This window comes from Gymnodraco acuticeps, unplaced genomic scaffold, assembly GCF_902827175.1.
Source record: "Gymnodraco acuticeps unplaced genomic scaffold, fGymAcu1.1, whole genome shotgun sequence".
Taxonomy (NCBI): Eukaryota; Metazoa; Chordata; class Actinopteri; order Perciformes; family Bathydraconidae; genus Gymnodraco; species Gymnodraco acuticeps.
The window spans coordinates 608,855-632,329 of record NW_022990938.1 but is presented as its reverse complement, the minus strand read 5'-3'; the positions used below and the strand labels follow the sequence as shown (position 1 = coordinate 632,329).

At 42.2% G+C, this 23,475-nt stretch overlaps 1 protein-coding gene across 2 annotated transcripts in view; it reads left to right on the top strand.

Annotated features, from left to right (window-relative positions):
* The window catches only part of mdfic (MyoD family inhibitor domain containing), a 259,828-nt gene that overhangs the window by 124,382 nt on the left and 111,971 nt on the right, over nt 1-23,475 (top strand). Inside the window, exons 6-9 of one of the 2 annotated variants that reach the window (XR_004570814.1) lie at nt 7,065-7,229; nt 7,759-7,803; nt 10,124-10,171; nt 19,665-19,796. The gene's annotated coding sequence lies outside the window, so the exon portion shown is untranslated. Of the gene's footprint in view, nt 1-7,064; nt 7,804-10,123; nt 10,172-19,664; nt 19,797-23,475 lie in introns of those variants that run through there. The other variant, XR_004570813.1, reaches the window with a different exon arrangement.

Sequence of the window (23,475 nt, the reverse complement as noted above, 5' to 3'; positions counted from 1 at the left end):
TGCTTGAAAGCAAGTACCTGCCTCCTGCAAACTGTTCAAACAAATACTTCAACTTGAACCATTTACAATCTGTATGTTTGAATATGGATCTTAAGTTGGCGTGACGTTGACGCAGCGACCCTGCTGTAATTCCTTTATAGCATAACGTTAGCATTTAGCTTCTTGCGACTAGATTTATGATTAGACAATTATAAAAGTAGGATAGACATGTGGAGATTATCCGGCTGAACAAAACGTGATCCGTCTCTTAAATGTGTTTCAACCACAGACCTTATTTCCAGCTATTTTCCAAAATCCTATGGAGAAAATTGCATTGCTTTTTTGACGAAGGAACCGGAAGGAGTTTACATCCGGGTTTTAGGACGCGTCACTGCGGTTCTCTATATCTGTACAATAACATGCACACACACATGCACACACATCTGCACACATGTTTTTGGTTACGTTTGTTTGTCAGCATGATAGAAAACCGATTGGCCTGATTTTAAGGAAACTTGGTAGAAATCTTTAGCATGGGTCAAGAAAGAATCTTAAGAAATGTGTAGCCGATCAGAATCACATAGCAAAATGATGTTTTGTAAGTACATTGAGTGTTAGGACTTGGTTACACCCCCGATTGACTTTTATTTGTTGCTGTTTTCAAGTCATCGCATACGTCAAATCCCAACGAAGCTGCTTGTGTGTTTCCTTCCCATCAACACTTTCCCTGAGAGTCTAATCTGCCTCGGAAATTTCTACATTTTTAATGATCTTGTTTGATTATGACAAGCTGTTAAACGCTGTGATCCGTTTCTGCTGTGCCTCCCGCTGCACCTGCAGTACTGTTGACTTGTGTGTTTACACCTCACACAAACATTTTGTCAGATCCCCGATTCATCTTAATTGCACCACTTACTGTACCTTCACTCAGCGCTTCAACATGTTCTCCTTTTGTTTTAGACGCTGTTCAGACTTAGACTCTGATCAAAACCCGCTTTTCATCTCAGAGGAAACTCGTGATTACACAATCAGTTTTGAAGCTGAGCCACGAGCTCGAGGGTTGTTTTGCATACCCCCAAAAAAAAACAGTTTTCATTGTTTACTCATGACCTGAACAAACTTCCTTTTGCAAGAGCGTGCAAAAGCACAGGATCTTTCCCGCGCCAAACCCTCTAGGCTCACTGAAAACAATACGGCAACTGAACAATATTTTGGAAGAACCATGAGCTCAGTGAGTGGTTTTAATCTTATTTCTTCGGAAAGGTTTTTGAATGCTAATTTGAATGGCTTACAGTCAGATGGTGGAACATCATTGATGGAATGGCATTTGAGTTGTTTGAGGTCAGCGCAGCTCCAAATGATCCCCGAATGTCTGCTAATGAGTCAATAATGGTCATTAAGACTTAATTAACATGGCGGAGTGGGGATTGGGGAAACTGTAACTGGGGCAATACCTCCGCTGTTTCATCTAATGCTTGAGAAAATAAGAGATTACACCATCCAGCCGAGTGTAAGAGGCCTATTCGGGGAAGTAATCACACTAACGAGTGACAAGTTAATTATGTGACAAGTTTTTTCATTTTTTTCGGAAGATCGACTTGGCTAACAGATGTTGTTATTGATAGCGGCCGCTAAGAATAGCCGTAGCAGCTAATTTGCTCATTACACAGCATGTTAACAGCACTTAGTTTTATTATACAGTGTATGATGCAGCCGTGTTTGTCAGTATACCACAGATGGGGATTCAAATGTATTATTGACTGTAAGGAGGATGAGATTCTGCCTCTCATTTGCATACAGACGCCAAGAGGAGGCCTTGTTACCATTTCTCACCTTAACAAACATTTGATTTGCCGTCAATCACAGCGAGACAAATAAGGTGACATTTCCCCTCACTTGTATGTGATACAGGTGATGTCAAAGTGGCAGAGCTGGAAGAAGTGCTCAGATGTTTTACTAGCAATACATTATAAAATAATCTGTTAACAAGTAAAAGTCCTGAATTCCAAATCTTACTCAAGTAAAAGTATTGGCATCCAAATATAGTGAAAGTACCAAAAGTACTCATTATGTCCGTTAGCCCAACTTGGAATCATATTTCTATATATTAAATTGCTGGATTATGATTGTGTTCATCACAGCCGGTAGATGGAGCTAATTGTAATTACTCTGTGCACTGCTGCTTGATATCTTACCCTTTAATTAGATGTCAATGTTTTCATATTTACTAGTTTATTTATTTATTAAAATAACACTAAAATATGTATTTTATATGTATGTATCAGTTGATTTATATATTAGCTAACATCTGAATCTGTAAGGCAACTAAAGCCAGATAAATGTATTAAAGTAAAAGCAACAGTATTGGCTTTAGAGTAAATATACAGGGGAGTAGAAGTATAAGGTAGCATGAAATAAAGAAATGCAGGTTAAGTACAAGTACCTCAAAGTGTACTTAAGTGCAATAGATAGTAATACCACCCACTACTATATTTTTAGTACAAGACAGCCTGATCTGATCATAATCCTGTCTGTTTCTATCCAGATCTCCTGTTAGATAGGAATAATTACTAAGTATTTAATAAGTTCTACAAGTTTGTTTCCCCCCTCCTGTCTCCATATATATGACGGATGTGTTTGATGCCCCCGGCGCTCGTGATCGCTCTGACAGAGGGGCCGTTTGTCCAAAGTGGGATTGACACTCAGTCAGGGCCCCGCCGGTCACCCCCTATCATCCACATGACACTAAGTAGAATGAGCCGCATTAGCGACACGCAGCAGCCGCACACGTGCAGCACCCCGCAGTTTACACCCATTAAACGCCCATGATAATGTCCCCAACGCCTGTGGCCCCCCCACTGTATCTCGTCTTCCTGGATCTCGGCGCGGTAAGCAGAGATAACTGATGACGAGGGGGACGACGTGACAGTGTCAATAACCATAATCATCCGTGGGCAGGAAATAATGAAGCGTATGTGCCATGTCAGCCCTACATGCCTTCAATATCCTCTAATAAAAATGAAGTGGAAGACATTTATCCTAGGGAGACGGAAGAAAAAAAACAATCAATAAAGCCATCTAATGATAAATACGAAATTGCCATGTGGAGTGAATATTATTTTCCCTCTCTGAGGATGCTGGGCAGATTATTAGGATGAAGGGGAGAAGCCTATTTGTATGTAAATGGGAGATTGATTATATTTATTTGCTGGCAGAGGGGCTCCGACACACACATTGGAGAAGAGTGAGAGACATCCGTAGAGAGTCGGTCATCAGACACCTGTTTTTCTGCGTCCAGGTCCTTATGATGATAGGAAAGGAATAATACGGGAAACGACGGAGGGAGAGAGAGAGATCAGTCTTCCTGCTGCCAGTTCCAGCAGGGCTCACCTCTCCAGAATATTCTAATTACCAGCCCTCCTCATTACAGATGTCATGTCAATGAGAGGGGGAGAAAAAAAGGAAAAAAGGAGAAAGGAAACTTCAAGCAGAGAGGACCAATTCTGTAATTTCTTAATCACTTTTTTGGCAACCTTTGCCTGTGCCGTGGTTAATGCCACAAATTGAATGTTTCTTTGGTTTCTCTCTAAATAGGCTATCATGCCGTTGCGGCGGTGCTTAGCAGAATCTATTATTGTCATTTGCATAGGGGCCTTTTTAGTGGCAGGATCCTACAGAGGGTGCGAAGAACAAAGAGCTCATGAGGGAGAAAATAGGACAGAAATGATCCGCCGCTGCCTTCGAAAATGTGACGTCAGGTCCCTAATGAAATCTTTTGACTGAGACCATAGCAAATGGTGGAATCTATATCTGACACTTAATGGTTTGCATAGAAATTAGAGACAGGGAGCGAGCGGAGGAGCCCCTTTCGCTTGATGTCCCCTGATTAATTTACAGCACTTTTGTTACATCGGCAACGTCCAAAATAAATTAACCACGCCGGAGATATCAGAAGTGGGTTGTGGGGATGGGGTATGGGGGGGATGCAATTTATTAGAGAGGGAAAAAAAAAAGTTAGATGAGATTAAATAAAACACCTAATTGACGGAAAAAGTCACCAAGCACCTAGTCCACCATTGTTGGAGAGGAACGTGTATGTGTTTGGAAGGAGGTGGGGGGGGGGGGGGAAATAAAGAAAGAGCTGGCCACTTGATTTCCTATGAAAATTAATCGGCTATCAAACAATCTTGGTCTGCCGAGGATGATTATACAGCAGGGGCAGCGACAGAGGAGGCAGGGGGGAGAGAGAGGGGGGAGAAGGGGGAGAGAATGCCCTTTGTGTAGGTGAAATGCGTCGGGGACTGTCATCGTAATATACCTCAGTGAAATGAAGGTTAATTCTGATGTACAGCCTGCATGGCCGTCATTATCGGTGAATCATGAAAATAAATTAAGCCACTGAAATAGATACTCCTCGGGTACGCGGCGGGGATCTCGTGAAGGATGGACGGCTGAACTTTACAGATTATTATTGGGAAATAGTGCCGAATTCAATTAATGCACCTAAAAGACACCTTTATAGAGGGCAGCCATAATTTAAATGACAGCAGGGTGTAATTTTGCTTGTTATAAGTCAAATTTGCAGAGTTTCATGCATTTCCTCCTTCCCCCATCCTCCCTTTCTTCCCACCCCCCACCCCCCTTTATGTTTGCAGAGGATCTCCTTCTTGTCCTTACTCCCAAGAAAATTCCTGGAAAAGGAGAAAACACTCCCAAAGAAATAAATTAAAATCCACTGCTCCTCGCGAGTATCAAAGTATATTTACAGTAATCCTCTGCGGCAGATCGTGCATCGCCTGTCCGCTCCTCACCCAGGACCCCCCGTGCACACGAGCCCCGATGAGCATACAGATGCCGGAGCCTGTATGCAGATCCGCCCCACCTTGAGAAGTGAATGAGAGACCAATGAACTGGCTAAATGGCTGACCTCTCACCTGAGCACAACGGAGAGAGAAGCCGGCAGCTTAATGCAGGCAGGTGTCTGACAAGAGGGCGAACACAGCCAGGTCCGTATCGCGCTGACCCTCGCGAAGACCTCCCTTATCTATTAATCTACACCTCTCTGTCGCGGGGGGGTTATATTAACACCTCTACGGGGCATGGGGCTTCTGATTAACACACACACAACCCCACCAAGCAGCCTAAATAAAAGACAAGAAGAGAGGACAATTCTCATATTCATTTTTGTATTCTTACAGTTTTCACACAACATGCAAGGTTTAACATGGCTTGTTTTTATGGCACTTTTTCTGAATAACCAGGAAAATAATGTGCACCCAGAAATGAAATATATCACAAAGAAGTGTTCCAGTCTGCTGCTGCTCTGCCTTTCCTGTTGTTTAATTTGACATAAATAGTTTCCCCCATCTAAACAGAGGCCATGTTAAATATTTATGTGCCAGCTTTTTTATTTTATTTTATTTTATGGAAGATTTGTGCCATGCAAAATAGAAAGTGAACTAGTTGCGTCTTTATGGCGCATGAAATATATGAATGGATTAAGGAGCAAGCTCGCGAGAATGCTGTATATTGGAAATTGCGTCGTAAAAAGCGGAATGGCGGTGCGTGAAAAATAGCCGGATGGAAACTGTTCACATAAAAGTTGGGAGTTGTTAAAAGTGTATAACAAAAAAAAAAAAAAATCCCACCACTGACTTATTCCCTTCTGAGGAAAGCCAAATAAGAGTAATTGTATTTGAGCGTAGAATATAGTAATTTAGACGGTTAAAACCATCATCTTTATTTAATCTCACCCATGGTGAGAAATCATATCCTCCCTTTTTTTTTCAAAGCCAAACACACACAGATCTTGCTTCCTCCTCTTCTCCCGCTCCTTTTTCCCCCTCTCAATTTCCCCCCTTCTTCTAAACTCCAACAGTTTAAAGAATCCTTCCACTATCATTATTAGTATTGAACTCATTTTCTAAATTCAGAAATTGGCCGAGGAAGATCATTCATTGCAGCAGATAGTAAAATCAATAGCTTTTGTGTCAGACGGCAGGGTCTGTCTCCGTCTCTCTCCGGGTGGGTTGGAGCTGGGAGTGTGTGTGTGTGTGAGTGAGTGTGTGTTTGAGCAGTACAGTACAGAGTGCAGACAAAAGGAGAGTGAAAACTAGGGGAGTGGGGCCACCTCTTGACGACATGGATACACAGTCACACACACACATTTGCCACTGTAGTCCAGACACACTCCCATATATATTTTAAATACCTACACACAATCATTTAAAAATCTTACATAAACAAAAAAGGAATTTACCTATTTTTTTACCAAAATATAAAACGCTTAAATTTAAATGCACTCACTTAATTATTTGATTTTACGCATCGACACACACTGAATACTTTTATACACACGCACACTTTTTCTTTTTCGCCCAGTGACGGAACGAGGGCAGCTTATCCCAATGAGAGTCAAATCAATCAAGTCCTTTTAATCACCACTCTGCTTTTATAGTGTGGCAGTAATGATGGAAGCCTATGTAGGGGCAATCCCCTAAGACCCCCCCCAGCACACACACACACACACACCCCCCATGCGACTCAGATCGGAGCCGACACACACACACACACACTCGACTCTGATGATTTTCATTTCTCAATTACATTATCTTATTAACCAATCAATTGCCGGCCTTATCAATAATTAATGTCTCCCCAACTATTAGAACGTAGATTAGATTAAACGCCAGTCTCTTGTCTGCCCTCTTTGATACTTTTAACGGGGCCCTTCATGGCCAATGTGATTTCACGAGAATACTCCACGCATAAATAGATTTTAAAAGATATATGTGTTTGTCAAGTGGTGCTCTTTAGTTAAATGATGCCTACATTTTTCTTAATCAGTTTGTGGGTAACACACAGAATTATAAAACCAGTGTATAAAGTGTATTTAAATCAATACTGCCTTTAAGTAAATTATTCCTAATGTTGCCTTTTAACCTCGATTAGAATTAAATCTTACAGACTGCTGACGGATATTTTTTGTTATCCCTTATATTTTTTTCTTTTTAATATAAGGTTTCTAGACTCAGCAGCAGATTAAACGACTGGTTACGAGGGATATTCTTTTTTTTTTGTTGCAGTGCCCAGCTCTGGCATGCGCCGCTGCTCCTGCTGACTGCCAGACGAGCGCTCGGAGGGGAGTAAAGGAACATCTCTCGGATCGATGTCTCACTCTGCTCAGCCCAGCTGTAGCTGTTGTTTCTCACACAGAGAGGCTTTGTCTGGGCACTGCCGAAAAACAGCCGGTAACAACTGTTTACCGTCTGCCGCCTCGGGCCTGAACGGGGGCCTTGAAGTCGTCACACCTTGCGGTAACCGGCGGTAACTCCACTCTCTGATGCTGCTGGTATTAACAGCTCTGAGAGAAAGGAAGTTATCCGGGGGTTTGGAGCCCCTGCTGTTGAAACATCAGGATTTCTGCGACACATAAATACCTGTAGACAAGCCCACAAATTGTAGAGTGTGTAAATGTGCCTGAGAAAGAACATGAAACACACACACACACACACACACACACACACACACACATAGTCAGGGGCTCTTGACCCCAGGCTGCAGGGCTGTTGAACTGATTTAACATTCAAAGGCTCCTCAAACAATGTAACCTAATATACAGTATATAACACATAAAACAATAAAAGTAATTTAAAAAACAATAAAATAATGCAAGAAGAAATACCTGCTAATTATAACCAGTCACAGGTTACTCACAATGGATCATCCTGAGTTAGTTATGATGATTTTCCTATTTATTTTTCATGGTTTGTCTTGTAGGTGTCCTGAGGTGTCGAAGGCTCTGACGGGAACACTCAGACTGAGGTAAGATATGTGCAGAAAACAGTGAAGTGAAAGGAAGTAAAAAGCTCCCCTCTCCCTTTTCTGGAACATCTGTCAGCACTCAGGCCCCGGTGGCTCGGCGCAGAGAGCAGAGGACCCGGTATGCAGAGGGCCCGGCCCAGGAACCAGTGCAGCAGCGCAGCTTGGCACGGCCGCCCTGTTTATTTGCCCTGACCTCGCCTTCGCTGAGAGGTTACGAGACATGCTGTAGTGAAAGGAGCCATTGTCCTGCAGGAAAAAAATATGTTACAAATATTTACCATGGTGGGGGGCGGGGGGGTTGTGGGATGCGAAGCCATGGCCTGCAGCCAGCCAGACTGAAGCTGTACAAATCCACTACAGTGCATTTTCTGAATTAGCCACTCCTTTTAACAGGGGTTAAATTATACCCTTGCCTTTTTGTTAATGAGATCGCACTGTCACAGGTTATTAGCCTTTTAATAACCTTAACATCAGCATCCTATGATATCCTACAACCCACATTCATCACATATATTTTAACACAACATGTGTAGAGTGTGGTTATACATTTAATGACTGATTGGTCCGTGCATAACCAAAATATTTTCCTTGTATTTTAAGCACTAATTTCCCCGGCCTGTAGTTTGTGTTCATCTTTAACTACCCCAGAAAAATCTGGAGCACATCCCTGCTCTACATTTCTTATTCCACAGCGTCCCCCTGTTAGGTCAGTAGTAACAAATACATTTTCAAAAAGCCTGCATAAATTCCCCTTTCTCCCCACCCTCATATGGGTTTTGTTGAAAATGCCATTCTGGTTTTAGCAGGAATAAATCTGCAGCTTTTTTCCGTCACGTTCGCCTTTTTGCCCTTGCAGCCGGACCAAGCGGACGCCCCTCACCGGCGCATTGACATGCAACAAAGCTAATGGTGGCCGGGACAGGAGGGCCTAATCTTCACTAACTGACAAGATTTAAATTGAGGAGACATCTTCCGCTGATTAGCTCCCACACCCACAATTATCCAACTGGGGTGTCAAGCAAGGTTTAACATCTCCACTGATTCTGCTCTCCTGAGACATCCGGGAGGCAATGCAATCGCTTTTAATAACTGCCTCCCTCCCTCCATCCCTTCTCTTCCTCGACGCCCAATGCTCCTCGTGTTGCTCCCGCCCCCCCACCCTCTATTTCTCTTTCTCTCTGCACCTCTACCTTCCCTCGCTCTGCAGCCCCCCAGTTTCCAGTCATTCAAGCTCCCTTCAAAATTAACCTTTCCTGCGAAAATATAATTTCTCACAAAATGAACCCCACTGAGCGATTTTTTCCCTTTCTTATTCGAAAATAATTTATTCAAATTGCCCGACTCAGAACAGCAGAGCAATCTGAACACTGAGTGGACCCCTGAATTTGTGAATCTGTCTCTTTTTTTTTTTTTTTTCATTACATCTAAGGGTAGAAGGTGGAAAATAAGTTTATGTAACTTGCTGTCTTCTGGCTCCTGCTTCCAGCCTCTATCCCCAGCGCCCTATCCCCCTCGAGTGTACACCTCATTACAATTCATCTGATCTGAATATTTTTGCAAATATGGTCTGATTGCTCGCCATGACATGAAACATCCCTGTGTTACTTTAATCACACGCGCACCCCAACGGGCAACGCATATGATGGCTGTGACATTGAACTCCTCCACTGCTTGACCCCATTTTATGAGTGCACGTCACTTTAAGGGAGACCTGGGAGATTGGGGGGGGGGGGGGGTTGAAAGTTACCTGGAATGATGGACACGCTTGATAATTCTTCCCTCTTTTTTCTTCAAATGTTCACACGGCATCAGCTCGGTTTAAAGCCCCTCTCAATCACAGCCTCCCCTCCTCCTCCACTCCCCTTTGCTTCTCTGCCTCTAATGAACTGTTTTCTTCCGGTGATGGAACGGGGACACAAAGCAATGTGATTAATAATTTACTGTTTAGTTTTACTAATTGATCTGTTTTGGGAGCCAGGATAAAAGTGAGGATGCATCCTCGGCGCACAATGCCTTTCATATGGCATTTATCCACAAGTCACAAGCCGCTCCCTCAAGATGAATAATGAACCAAACAAGATCAAATAATGATCACTCGGGAGCAGCAGACAGAACTGCCTCACAAACACCACCGAGTTTACCTCCGCTTCCTTCTGCATATCACACAACAGTGGCAACAAAGTGAGGGCTTGCAAGGACAGAGCTTGCTTTAGTGTTTGCAAAGTCCTGGAAACTTTTCTGCATGTCTGTTTTGATTATCATATAGCTTGTCAACTGACGATCTTACATTTGCTCGTCCTTCACCTTGACTATGTTTCAGAATAAGCTGATGAAGAATTCCATCTACTCCTGAAGCGCTCCTGTAAAGGTAAGTTTACCCTTCCATATCGTCATGTATTTATTAAAAGCCTCCTGAATCAAACAGGACAATAGTATACACATACATAATCTAAAAGAAATCAATATCATTACAAAATAAAACTATCTGCAAATCTGAGAGAGAAAATGGTCCTTGGATCATCAGGGAGGCCATTGCTAAAGAAAAAATGGTGGTGAATCTTTTTATATAAATCAGAAAGTAGAGCTTTTAAGACAATTTAGAACATCCTGTGTCTTCACGGTGAAGATTTGAGTGGAGCTATTCATTTTAATTGAAGTAAATCTGAACCCTTGTACGTCAAATCCTCCTCCATACACGGTCAGTCATAACAAGTCAGCACACTCAGTGAAGTGCTTCCTGCTGGAACAGATTCACCCCCCCCCCCCCCCCCCCCCCCCCCCCCCCACACTCCTGCACCTCTCCACAGTATTGTCATGGAGAAAGTACAGCGGCCCCAGGCATCCTGCTGGCTCAGCAGGGGAATGAGCATACCGTGCATTTGTGTGACGTCAGTTTGAATCCAACTCCTGACTTTTTACTCCTTGTAATAAACGGATATGCGATGAAAGCAACTGGAAAAATAAAGTAAAGCCAGTAGTTTGCCACTGTATTGTAATGTCTGGTAGGACATAGTGTGCTGCAGGATTCAGTCTTAAAACCGGGAAATTGGTTAGCATGCTGCTTGAGTTGCATTGTGAGTTGTGAATAGGCTTGTTTGAGGTCTGTGGTTGCAGAAACTAAAACGTTTTGTTCTACAACATAAAATATGTCAGTAAATAACCCCACCCTTGAATTTTGGAGCATATACTTGTATCACCGGGGGGGACATATTATTCTAAATGTCCGGTTTACATCAGCATTTGGGTTTCTACATACTTTATGTTTAAAAAAACACTTGATTCTTCTCAGAATGTCTATCTAAATACACTTGTATTCTCCACCTATTTGAAACGCGCCTGTCTCTTTAAGCCGGTTTCCCAAAAAACTCCAGTGCGCTCTGATTGGCTGGGGAGAAAAATGTGGCACACCTGGCAGAGGTACTACTCAAGCCATTGGTGAAGATACTCAGATGGGATGCTGCCTATTTGTATGCCTGCATGTGCCATAGGAAGTAGAGCTAATGTTGAATCCTGTGTTTAATGACTAGGCATTCCACACAAAAAAGCTGCCTGGTCATCTTATTTCACAGTTTATAGGTTGATAGGCACTTCAGATACACACATATAGGAAAACAAGCACTTGTAAAAAGCATGTTTATTATAGTGAGTCCACTTTAAACGACTAACAGGTGACTACATGAGACTACAGAGGTTGTTGGTCATCCCTATACACCTGTACAGCCTTGTTGTGTCATACCCGCGAGTCCGCGATCTGAAATCTAATATTTTTCTGCAATATTCTTACATTTTTGGGGAGTACCCTATAGGCGCTTTCACACCAAGTACTTTGCCGTACTTAGTTCCCAGTACTTAGTTCATCAGAACTCTTTAGTTCTGATGAACTAAAGAGCAGATCGCGTTCACACCGGAATAAGTCCCTGAGGGAAGATTAGGCAAATTGGGACTCCCAGCAGCTTCTACTGAAGCCTTCCGAGTAAATCGCCAGAACGCCGACACCTCCTCATCTCCACCACTCCATCCCATGTTTTTTTTTGTGTAGTTAGTCTCTCTCCGTTGGTGTGCTTGGCTAATGCTAATAATGCTAATGCCAGCAAATACAATGGCGTCTTCACAAAACTTTTTAGAGTTTTACGGGGCGTGGTTTGCAATCCGCCCAGCCAATCAGAAATGGGAACCTTTTTCTCCCATGAAAGTACCTGCTCTCTAGCTCTAAAGTTTCTCATGAACTAAGTTCTAGTTCCGGATTTTTTTGGTGTGAACGCAAAATCCCAGGAACTATCGGAACTATACTGGGAAAAGTACTCCGGAGTGAAAGCGTCTATTGTCTTTTTGTCAAGGGGAACCAGGCTTATTGAGTGGTTTGGGCTGTCTTAGGGTTGGCCTAACCTAAAAACATGTCATCCCTGCAGCACCTATTGACTTGAATAGTAATTGAATTGTTACTACAAGATGCATTCTTTCACACACACATACGGGTTTTGGGCCGAGGGCGACACCGTACTTCCGGTATCCACCATTTCACGCGAGGTGCAAGCAGAATATCATAGTCTATTGCCTTAATCAATATCTAGTCAACTCTAAAATACCACATATATGCATTGGCATGATAATATTATTGTGACAAGTGGGGTATTCACCTGGTGTTTTCTAGATGCTGCCAAAATCGACCGAAGGCCACTTTCGAGAGTCGTTTTTCCATACATCTGCAGGCAGTCTGTAAGGGCAATCGGACAACCCACACAGCTCTAGTTTACGCTGGTAACGACCTAGAGCACACCCCTCAAGTCCAGAGATGTAATCCGAAGACATGCAGCGATTTCTTCGGTCGTTAATTCAGAAAAGAAACCTAGTGCGCTCTGCCTGGCTACATTACCTAGCTGTTTATATTAGCACCTCCAGGGTATTAGCACCTCCAGGAAAATGGCGTATTTATATATAGATATATGGCGCGCGTTGCATTGTGGGTATCTCGTGACGTCACTGTGTGTGAAAGAATAGGACAAATCCAAGTGGTTAAATGTGTTTGAAGGTAACTTTAGGGCCATATGAAAGACACTGAAAACATTGAACAAACATGAACTGCTGTGGCAAGTTATGGATATGTATTAATACACGTTCTCTTAAATGCTGTATTCGACTGTGAGCCATTTTACTGTGCTCATTTTTTACTAGGATGGGGAGGGCTGTGGGTTAGGTGAGGGAAACTGTCTGCAATGTATTTATCCACAGCACCTTAACACTTCGAGGGGATTACCATTGAAATGAGAAATATTCCTTCCTTGATTCGCCAAGGTCTTAAAAGAGACAGAACGGGGGTGAAAACATGTTGTATCACAGAGATGTGCATCTGTTTGCAGATGAGCCATGTGTGCTTCTTTTAGTGTCTGCGACTGCTGACACAAATTTACATTTTATTGTTTTGGATTACACGCTGTTGGCCCATTGAACCTAATGTGGTTTCCCTGCCACCGTATCTGTAATGGTTATAGCTGTTAGCTTGTAAATAAGGTTTAATACACTGAGCCTGTGTGTGTGTGTGTGTGTGTGTGTGTGTGTGTGTGTGTGTGTGTGTGTGTGTGTGTGTGTGTGTGTGTGTGTGTGTGTGTGTGTGTGTGTGTGTGTGTGTGTGTGTGTGTGTGTGTGTGTGTGGGTGTGTGTGTGTGTGTGTGTGTGTGTGTGTGTGTGTGTGTGTGTGTGTGTGTGTGTGTGTGTGTGTGTGTGTGTGTGTGCACATGCTCTCAGCAGTCTCTTATAAATGGGTAGAGTGTCATTATGTGTTAGCTGCAAGTAGCATAAGATTAAAGCACTAACTAAATGCCCATATCATTACCCTATTAGCATGTGACATATATGGGTATAGGTGCCCGCTTAATTAGCGTTGATTGATTGGAATCAATGACTGTATTAAAAAAAGTGGGAGGGGGGGTAAGAGGGGGCAGGGTTTGTGGGTGGGTAAGTAGGGTGTCTTGTGAAAGTATCCAGAATTAAACCCAAGATAGTCCTCTTATTTCTGATTTGATTTGGCTAAGCTGCTAAACAGGCAGACAATCTAGTTGCCTTTGATACTCTACTAAAATCTATCCTGCCTGCTCCGCACCCTAAAAAAAATAGTAGCCTAATTTTGTCATGGATATTACACAGACACATGCATGAATCAGTGCTGGTTGTCATAATTATGTTAACATAGGGGATATTAAATGAGACAGGCCTATTTCCAAAGGTGAGGCTGTAGAATCAACTTGGCGCTCAACAAACCTCGGTGTCAATCACGCGAGCGATTCATATTCAACTAAAGTCAAGCGCATCTGCATGGATGCATTATTTATGTCGGAAATAAGCAGCTTAACCGAATCATGCTAGCAGCTATTAGCAAGAGACACACACCTAGCCCACTCCCCGCCTCTCTTCGGAGGCCACGATGTTTGAAGTCTAAATAACACAAGTTTGATTAGGCCCATGGAAGATAAAGCAATCCCACTGATGTGTGCTGTTTTGTGCTTTTGGAACAAAGGTGCGTGTGTGTTTGTAGCTGTCATTAGGCTGTGTATCTCCCTCTCTTTTTTCCTCTCCATCTCCCTTTTTTCCCGCTCCCCTCTGCGGGCCAAATAACAGCGGAGGTTAGCATTCCAGAGTTACGGCTCTATCCTCCTGTCACCAGAGTGCGGCTCTGTTTTAGATCAGCCGTCCAAACCGCGCCTGACGGACAGCTCTGAAGATAAATGTAACATGAATAAAAACAGCGCTGTTGACTGTACAAAGGCTTTTGTTGATGAACTGGAGCTCGCAGGAAAGGGGGGGCGTTCGGGGTTGTGCGAGGGTTAAGCGATGCCGGGTATGGCGGGGTAAGTGAGTGTCCTCCTCCTCCTCCTTTTAACTTTTCATACTCCACCTTTCAAATACATCTCATTCATAATGGATGGATCCGGATCTCTGTTTTGCATCTTCAACGGTGACAGTTTTAGTAGGGTTTTTTTCTCCCTTTTTTACTTTTTTTTGGGGCCTCCACCCGTGCTGATGTCCTAGTTGTTGCACTTTTAGAGACTGTTTTTGATCCAGGGGGCCTCTTTCTTAGAGCCTGTGATCTACAGCCTACTTTTCTACAAATGCCGTAAATGAAAAACCACATTCAGGTTTATTACGGGTAAAAGTATCACAAAGGTCTCCATTTGTCTGGTATCGCTGATGCTCGCTACGGTGACAGTGAATCATTTCCTTTAGAAGTGAGACAGGGAAAGTATCCTGCACATATACACCTGCACTTACACTCAACCTCTTAAACCCACAGACAACAAAGCGGCATCAGGTGGTAGCCACAGGTTACCCATCATCAGGCCTAAATACAGCCCTCCATCATGGCCTCCATTTACCTCCACACACACACACACACACACACACACACACACACACACACACACACACACACACACACACACACACACACACACACCCTGTAACCCCGGCAGCCCCAGCGCAGGCTGCCTTTTACCCCTGCTTATTTAGATGCACTCGAGGACACAATGGGGGTGCATTAGCAGCGCCCGGCCTCGCCGCAGCTGTAATTTCATTGTGGTTACCACATGCATCCTACTTGACTCCCAATTCACTCTCTGGGATGAGGGCCAAATAATGGGATTTACCCTGTTTGACGAGAGCCTCCCACCGTTCCCTTTCTCTTCCTGTGTCTGTGTGTGTATCTCATACGTACAACTTACTTTGCTGGTATGTGTGTGTGCGTCCATGCATGCATACATTACAATATGCATAGGTGTGACTGCGTGTTGCTACATTTCCTTTTATCACTGAGCTGTTATTGTCAACATCGGGGCTAAATGTGCTGCTACTCCACATCTGTGAGGTAAAGGGATGATATTTTTCTAAATGGACTGCCCAGTAAATGCCTCTGTGTTTGGCTCAACATGTGAGGCATGTTTTTTAGGCTGCAGGGACAGTTTTTGGAAAAAATATGTTTAAAAGCCGCACATATCATCCAAAAAGATAAGACTTTTAAAGGGAAACTTCACTTACGTAATGTTCGTTTGGATATACATTACTTTATCCAAGTCTTGCACCTGTTTGGATAATAGTTTGCTTATAAAATTAGATTGAGATGTGGATTATACTGCGTGCGTTTTATGAAAGAGGATTGTTAAATGAAGGTTTTGAGGGTTTTAAATGCTGACCCCTTTTCCTTCAATTCATCAAGATTGTTCTTTCTTTACTGATTCACCTTAGAGCATCAATTGAAAACAAAGATCACTTCGAAAATTCAATATAAGTAATGAACAAATGAAAATGTTTGTATAAAGTATTCCTTCAATATTGAATAACAAGAGCTTAAAGCTATGCTAGCATGAAAAAGAGCGTGTCATGAAGTAGCACAACTTATTTGAGAACATGTATACATTAAGTTTATCATATCGCACTACATACTCCAATATTTATTTCTCAATACAGAATTACTAAATGGAAACTAGAAATGTTTTTGCAACTATGAGAAGCACAGATGTTAAGTGGAAAAACAGTGTTTGTCTATTGTTTTCAATTCTTGGTTGTATTTAATCACGGCTAATTGCTGCAGTTCATAGACAATGTGGAATATTTGCTACCACTGTATTTACAGTAACATCCAGAGAGCGAAGAGTTAGTTGCAGTATGTCTAATGAATCAATCTGCTTTTGTTTTTACCCGTATTGTTTTGTAATTACAACGGAAAGTAAGAAAGTAAAAGGCTTAAAAACTTTTAATTTGTATTCATGAGATAAGAATTGTGAGGCGCGAGAAGGAAGCAAACGGCTCCCCCATCACAATACAGCATGCATCCCTTTTATCATACACATCATATACACACACATACACACACACACACACACGCGCACAAGCATACAAACAGTACAAGAAACAAAAAATTAATCAGGACGAACAAAGCCTGTCTGAACGTGCGGTTGCACATTAGCGCTCACCACGCATTTCCATGCACGCACACACAAAGGAAGCATTAATTTATTCAGGTTAGTGGTTCCCTTTAATTATTACAACCAGCTTTTCTTTCCTCTCCCAATAATAGCCGACACGTCTGTAGCTGTAGCTGTCAAAAACAAGCTGAAACAATTTCATCTGTGAGCAGGGAAACAAACACCGTCTCCTCTCTCTCACTTCCTCTCCTCCTCTGTAGTGTAAAGGCCCTTTAATCAGGCCCTGGTGTATTTGCTGTTTGTTTATTAAGTGATAGTGAGAACACAGCTTCAAAATGTGTTATGTTGTTGCATTCACTACACATTTCCCAGCGAGGGGAAATTGATACGGAGATTCATAATTAAGCAAATTAATGAGTTTATGCGGTGAGCGACCAAACACTTAGTGCGATGCCAGCTCCTATCTCCACAGAGGCATGAAAAGTTGCATTTTCTTTTCACTGTGGTTGGTTATGCATCCGTGATTATTGATATCATTATTATTGTCCGAGTTAGCATCCCTTTGGTTTATGTTTTGTCAATTTTAACAGTTCTTTGCATCAGACGGGCGAGCAGAAAAGCATTGTGCAGGCTCAAATACAAATTAGAGATGCAAATAAAGTTGCACTACAAGGATATCAAATGTTTAAAGTCTTAATCTTTATTGTATGTTCTTAGAAATTGAGCATTTACAGGCAAAGCTATATTTATTTTGCATCTGAGAAAACAATGCCTTATGTCATAATGGCTCCTCTGCATGACAGCAGGCTATTAATGAGCGGCCATTTTGTGCCTTTGACTGCAGTTGCACCGGGCTTCATTAGTTTCTACAGGTCTGCAAGGCAAAGAAAGATGGAGAAAGCATTACGTGAAACGCCACCCCCTCTCTATGTATTGGGTGTGTATTTAATTCAGAATAGGAAATTATGAGGGGCCGTACAGGCCGTAATTCATACTGGTCCTCTCACGCACATACATTCTCCTTTTACATACATATATTTTCCCTCTTACATACATACATTCTCCTTTTACATACATACATTTTCACTCTTACATACATACATTCTCCTTTTACATACATATATTTTCACTCTTAAATACATACATTCTCCTTTTACATACATATATTTTCACTCTTGCATACATACATTCTCCTTTTACATACATATATTTTATAATATATGCATGTCTGAAGAGAATATATGTATGCAAGAGAAGAATGTATGTATGTGTGAAGACAATATATGTATGTGAGAGAAGAATGTATGTATGTGTGAGAGAAAGTATAGTGGAAACGGAAGGAGTATGGTTGAAACGGAAAGCAGGTCATTCTTGCGCTGTGATTGGCTCAGAAGGTCGAGCGGGGCGGGCTCATGTTCAGAACTTCTGATTCAAATCAACATGATGGAGGGAGAGGGTTAGGGTTAGATGACTCCGTGTATCTACGGACCACTTGTTTTTCTTTATTAAACAAGTAAACGGAAGAGTGTCTGCGAGGCGTTTTTGCTTTTTACCTTACTAAATGGTCTAATGGTCATTGTAGCGAGGGGGGGGGGGCGATACTCGCGGAAGTGATTTCAAAACAAAAGCACTCGTTTGCTTGGAACGTTGAACATAATTATAAACAAGGGGAAACAAGGTGAATTTAGCGATCACAACGAAAACGGCCAAGACACACATTGAGCCCAGAAAATGAATGTTATTAAGGCTGTAAATATAATAAGCATGTGTCTAAAATGGACAACATTGTTAGGAGATGTAAACTATACAGCGATTCTACACTGCGGTCACTCAGCCGTCTCTCGCGTTTGTTTTTTCAAATCAGCTGCTCTTCATATTTTACAAATATTTTTTACTGAAAGTTCTTAATAAAACTGACACTGTTGGACTCGAGGGGAGAAGAATACATGGACAACATTGTTAGGAGATTTAAACTATACAGAGAGCCGTTTTTTCAAATCAGTAGCTCTTCATTTTCTTTTTACAAATATATTTTACCACAAGTTCTTCATAAAACTGACACTGTTGGACTCGGTACTAGTTTGACTGCTACTAACAATACATTGAAGTACTTTTACTGTGTACTTTGTGAGAAATACTCTGTCAAAGTCCCCTCCATATAGCACATAATCTAATGCATCAGTCCGTCCCAGGCGGGAGTTTATAAACCAAAGAGTAACCGCCCTTACGGCACGCTCTGATAAGTAAAGCGAACGCACCCGCAAGGACACCTGGCCAGGGATGTGACAGTTTCAGGGGTTGACAAAATGTTCCTTAAAACCCCTAATGCTTGCTGCAATCTACGCGATTCATCTCCCTCCATGTTATGTTGATTTGAAATCAGAAGTTCTGAACATGAGCCCGCCCCGCTCGACCTTCTGAGCCAATCACAGCGCAAGAATGACCTGCCTTCCGTTTCAACCATACTCCTTCCGTTTCCACTATACTTTCTCTCTCACATACATACTTCTCTCACATACATATATTGTCTTCACACATACATACATTCTTCACTTGCATACATATATTCTCTTCAGACATGCATATATTATAAAATATATGTATGTAAGAGGAGAATGTATGTATGTAAGAGTGAAAATATATGTATGTAAAAGGAGAATGTATGTATGTAAGAGTGAAAATATATGTATGTAAAAGGAGAATGTATGTATGTAAGAGTGAAAATATATGTATGTAAAAGGAGAATGTATGTATGTAAGAGTGAAAATATATGTATGTAAAAGGAGAATGTATGTATGTAACAGTGAAAATATATGTATGTAAAAGGAGAATGTATGTGCGTGAGAGGACCAGTATGAATTATGGCCTGTACGGCCCCTCATAGGAAATAGAAGCAGGCACACAATGATAAATAATGACCCCCCACCACCTCTCTCTCTCCTTGTTCAGTAACGATGGCCCTCGCCGCGACACACGGGGCCGCCCCGGGGCCAGAGGAGGAAATGAGAGGCTCTTTAGAGGACACAGGCGTCATTAGGTCACCACAGGTGTCCCGCCTGCTGTTTATCTCCCCCCTCTGTCTTTCAGCCTCGCACTCTTTCTGCTTTTTTTTTGTTGCTTTCTCTGTTCCTCTCGCTCCCGCTTGTGTTTGGCAGTGGCGATATATAACACGTGTCAAAGTGCACAGGAATGATATCACGTTCCTGCTGAGTGTGACATTGTTGTGAGAGCATCAACCTGTGTGTGACTTTGTATGGGTGCATGTACGAGGAAATATGTTCCACAAGATGCTGAAATGTAGTTATTAGTATCATTTCTATATTAGGGGCCCTATTATGCATGTTTTCATGTTAATTTTTCTATTTTGTTCCTCTAATGTGACATGTCTTCATGCTTTAATGTTCAAAAAGCTCTTTATTTTTCTCATACATGTGCTGCAGCACCTCTTTTCACCCTCTGTCTGAAACCAGAGCCCAGTCTGCTCTGATTGGTTAGCTGGCCGGCTCTGTTGTGATTGATCAATGAGATGTCTTGCCCCTGAGCCTATCACGTACAATGTTTTGTAGCGAAGGAAAAGAGGCGTTTCAGGCAGGGGGGGGGTGAGGGGGAAGTGTGTGGGAGAGAAACTCCCTCTGGAGGTCAACATTGTTGAACTCTTCATTCATATATATCCTGTAATACTCTGACTCTGATATGCTGACTTGAAAAAGCACGTTTTCAGGAGCCATTTGTACGTATTTTCGGTTTATTTCAAACACCGCTGTTTTTTACTGTTACTGTTTAATGACAAATTAAATCATCTGTTTTCACAGTAAAGCAGCTGTTTACATTAGCCTTAATATCAAATGTTGATACACATTTCCATTTCTCTAGAATCAGATTTGAACATTGCACATAAGGTCTTTATCAGCTCTGACAAAGTGCTGACACTGCACGTGTCTTATGTAGACATTTAGATTTGTGAAATGGCGATACAGGCCTGAGGTGAATTCAGATGCAGTCGTCGCCACAGAGAGAGATGTTCCAGTCCGTTTCCCTTCCTCTTCATCTGTCTTTGTTCACCTCCCCTCCCTCGTTCCCCTACTCATTGCTGATATATCTCTCTCCACTCTCGCACCACCCCTCCCCTCACCTCTGTCCTCCCATCCCCGCTCCCTCCCACCAGCGCAGACAATAAATATCATGTCACGAGGATGGCAATGCTCCTTCATGGAACACCGCATGTTTATTAGAGGCAAGAGAAGTTTAAGAGAAATGCTAACAGTGTTCATTAATGGGCCGCATCCGCGTTTGATGAGGCATGGCACATCCCAGCCACCGGCCAAACGCGGGGTTTCGGCAGGGGGGGGGGGGGTGATGGGGCGACGGGCATAACGGCCACTGGTAAACGGCTGGTAATTGTGTCCAAATTGTACGGCGAGGAGGCCTCTCAAGGACTGACAGTGACGGAGCAATTATGGCAAGCCAAGCGAGCTGTGTCAAATTAGCCCCTCTCCTCCCCTTCCTCCATCCTCCGAGGCCCAACCCTTCCCGCCACCCGCTGACGGGGAGTCATATTTCTTTGCCCTACATAGAGTGATAAACCCTTGATTGTGAATGATAGCCAAGACTAGCCATGACGCCTCAAATAGGGCCCCACCTGGGGGTCGCGCGGGGGTCTGAGCAGGTATAGAGATGTTTAATCGGAGGGAGGAAGTTTAGAAGGAAAGGGTGGGGTGGGGGGGGGGTGTTTCGTGTTCAACGACCCCACTGAGGGAGTCTTTACCGGGGGAAGGTCATCAGTCAGCGCTGGCTGTCAGGGATGGATCACACACAGTGGATTGCGCCTGACTTTGGTAATTACATCTGACTGCAGAGTGGGGATGTCTTCTTTTGTGAGCCCACAATGACTGCATAATTTATAATTAACTACAATCAGTTCAGTCACAAGGATGTTCATCAGCGCTTTTTTGTTTTAGGATGGGCTGGTTGGTAGCATAGAACTGGATCATCACTCAATTCGTCTGAATGCGTCGGTTTTTTAGACCAATTTGTCAACACTTTTTTTCCACTCTTGCAGTGTTTTTCATGTCAGTCTTTTCCTTGCATTTTGGAACGAACTGAATATGTGTTCCTCTAAACCAGGGGTGTCCAAACTACGGCCCGCGGACCATTTTGCCCTGAGCAAATTAAAAAAGTATAATGGAATATGGCCCACAAATAAAACTTGTGCTTGTCTTACATTGTACTTCTTAAATATAAATGTAAATATATACACAGTAGTATTCATGTGTTAATAAAACCACTTATCAAATAAATTCAGTTAATTCAATTCAATCTTCAGTTGATAAGAAAAAAGTCCAATGACTTATTTACATAACAAGCTTGAAATACACCCTTCATATTTCTCCTTATTATAATCAATCTGAGGCTTCTGTTTTAAGGGATGAGCTGCCAACAAGATAAATGAAACCCTATAGAGAGCTGTGATGTAGGCTGTTTTTTTCTAAAAACCATATTCATGTATCAAGCCTAATTTACCTACATTTTGCTAACTTATAACTTACGAGGCAATATACCTCACCTCTATAAGTGGCCCAGCCCTTCGTATGTTTTTCTGAATGTGGCCCTCGTGAAAAAAGTTTGGACACCCCTGCTCTAAACCCTAAAATCTTCTTTATGGCGCTTCTACCATTGTTTATGCAAACCAGAGGGGGAGGAGAAAGAACAACGTATTGGCTGGATGAGCAAACTTTGAATGGAACAAATGGGTTTTATGAAGATCACAGTGGAGAGGATCAATAGGACTGATGATTCAAGATGTCAATCCATACATGCAAACACATTCTAATTGATTTTCTCCTATTGATTTCACCAGTGCCTCTGCAGCTCTGGTTAAGATGGGAACATATATGTTGTATTTGATGATAGAATCCAGACAGTGATTAGTCGTGCGGCGTGTCGAAATTAGTGTTGCATACTTTGATTTATGATTATAATGCATATTAAATAAACCTCAGACATCTGTGTGCCGGCTTTGAATTATCGTGAAAGTATAATTTATGCGCTGTAATGTGATAATCATCCTATGAATTATGTAAACAATTATGCTCGTAAATCACATTTCCTCAATCATCTAAAAGTAGTTATTTGAATGCCGTTCTTTGTACTTCACTTTGAATTTGAATACTAAATTATAATGCATAAATTGCCTGCTTTACATTGCAGCGTTGATGATAAGGGTTAGTACGGAACTCCTGTATTGCAGTGTGTGTGTGTGTGTGTGCGCGAGCGTGTGCGAGACCATGTGCACGAGTGTGTGAATGTGCCTGCCCAGTAGTGTCTTGGTTTTAAGTCCAAGTATATCAATCTTTTTACTGCCATTAATGTCACTTTCGGCTCATCTTTCTCAAATTATATTTAATAATAGATAGCTTTTGGGCATAAATGTTAATGCAGAATTGCATAGAATTTTATGTTCTGAAAATGACATGCCTTAGTTAACCTCTCAATATTTAGAGAGCTGCTCCACTTCCATGCAAATGCCAAAAAACCCTAATAAGTGAATGCAGGCTCATAACTTTCTCTGCAAACTTTCCTCTTAACCAAACATCCCCTTAACTCTGCCCTGAGTTGCGAGCATGCTGCTTGAATAGTAAACCGTTGCTTTGATTATTGATTTTACCACTAAAAGCAATTTTAGCTAATGTGGCTAAGATAACATGTCAGCATTGATTCCCAGTCAACTTTGATGCAAGCCATTTCCTAGCAGGAAAAGTCA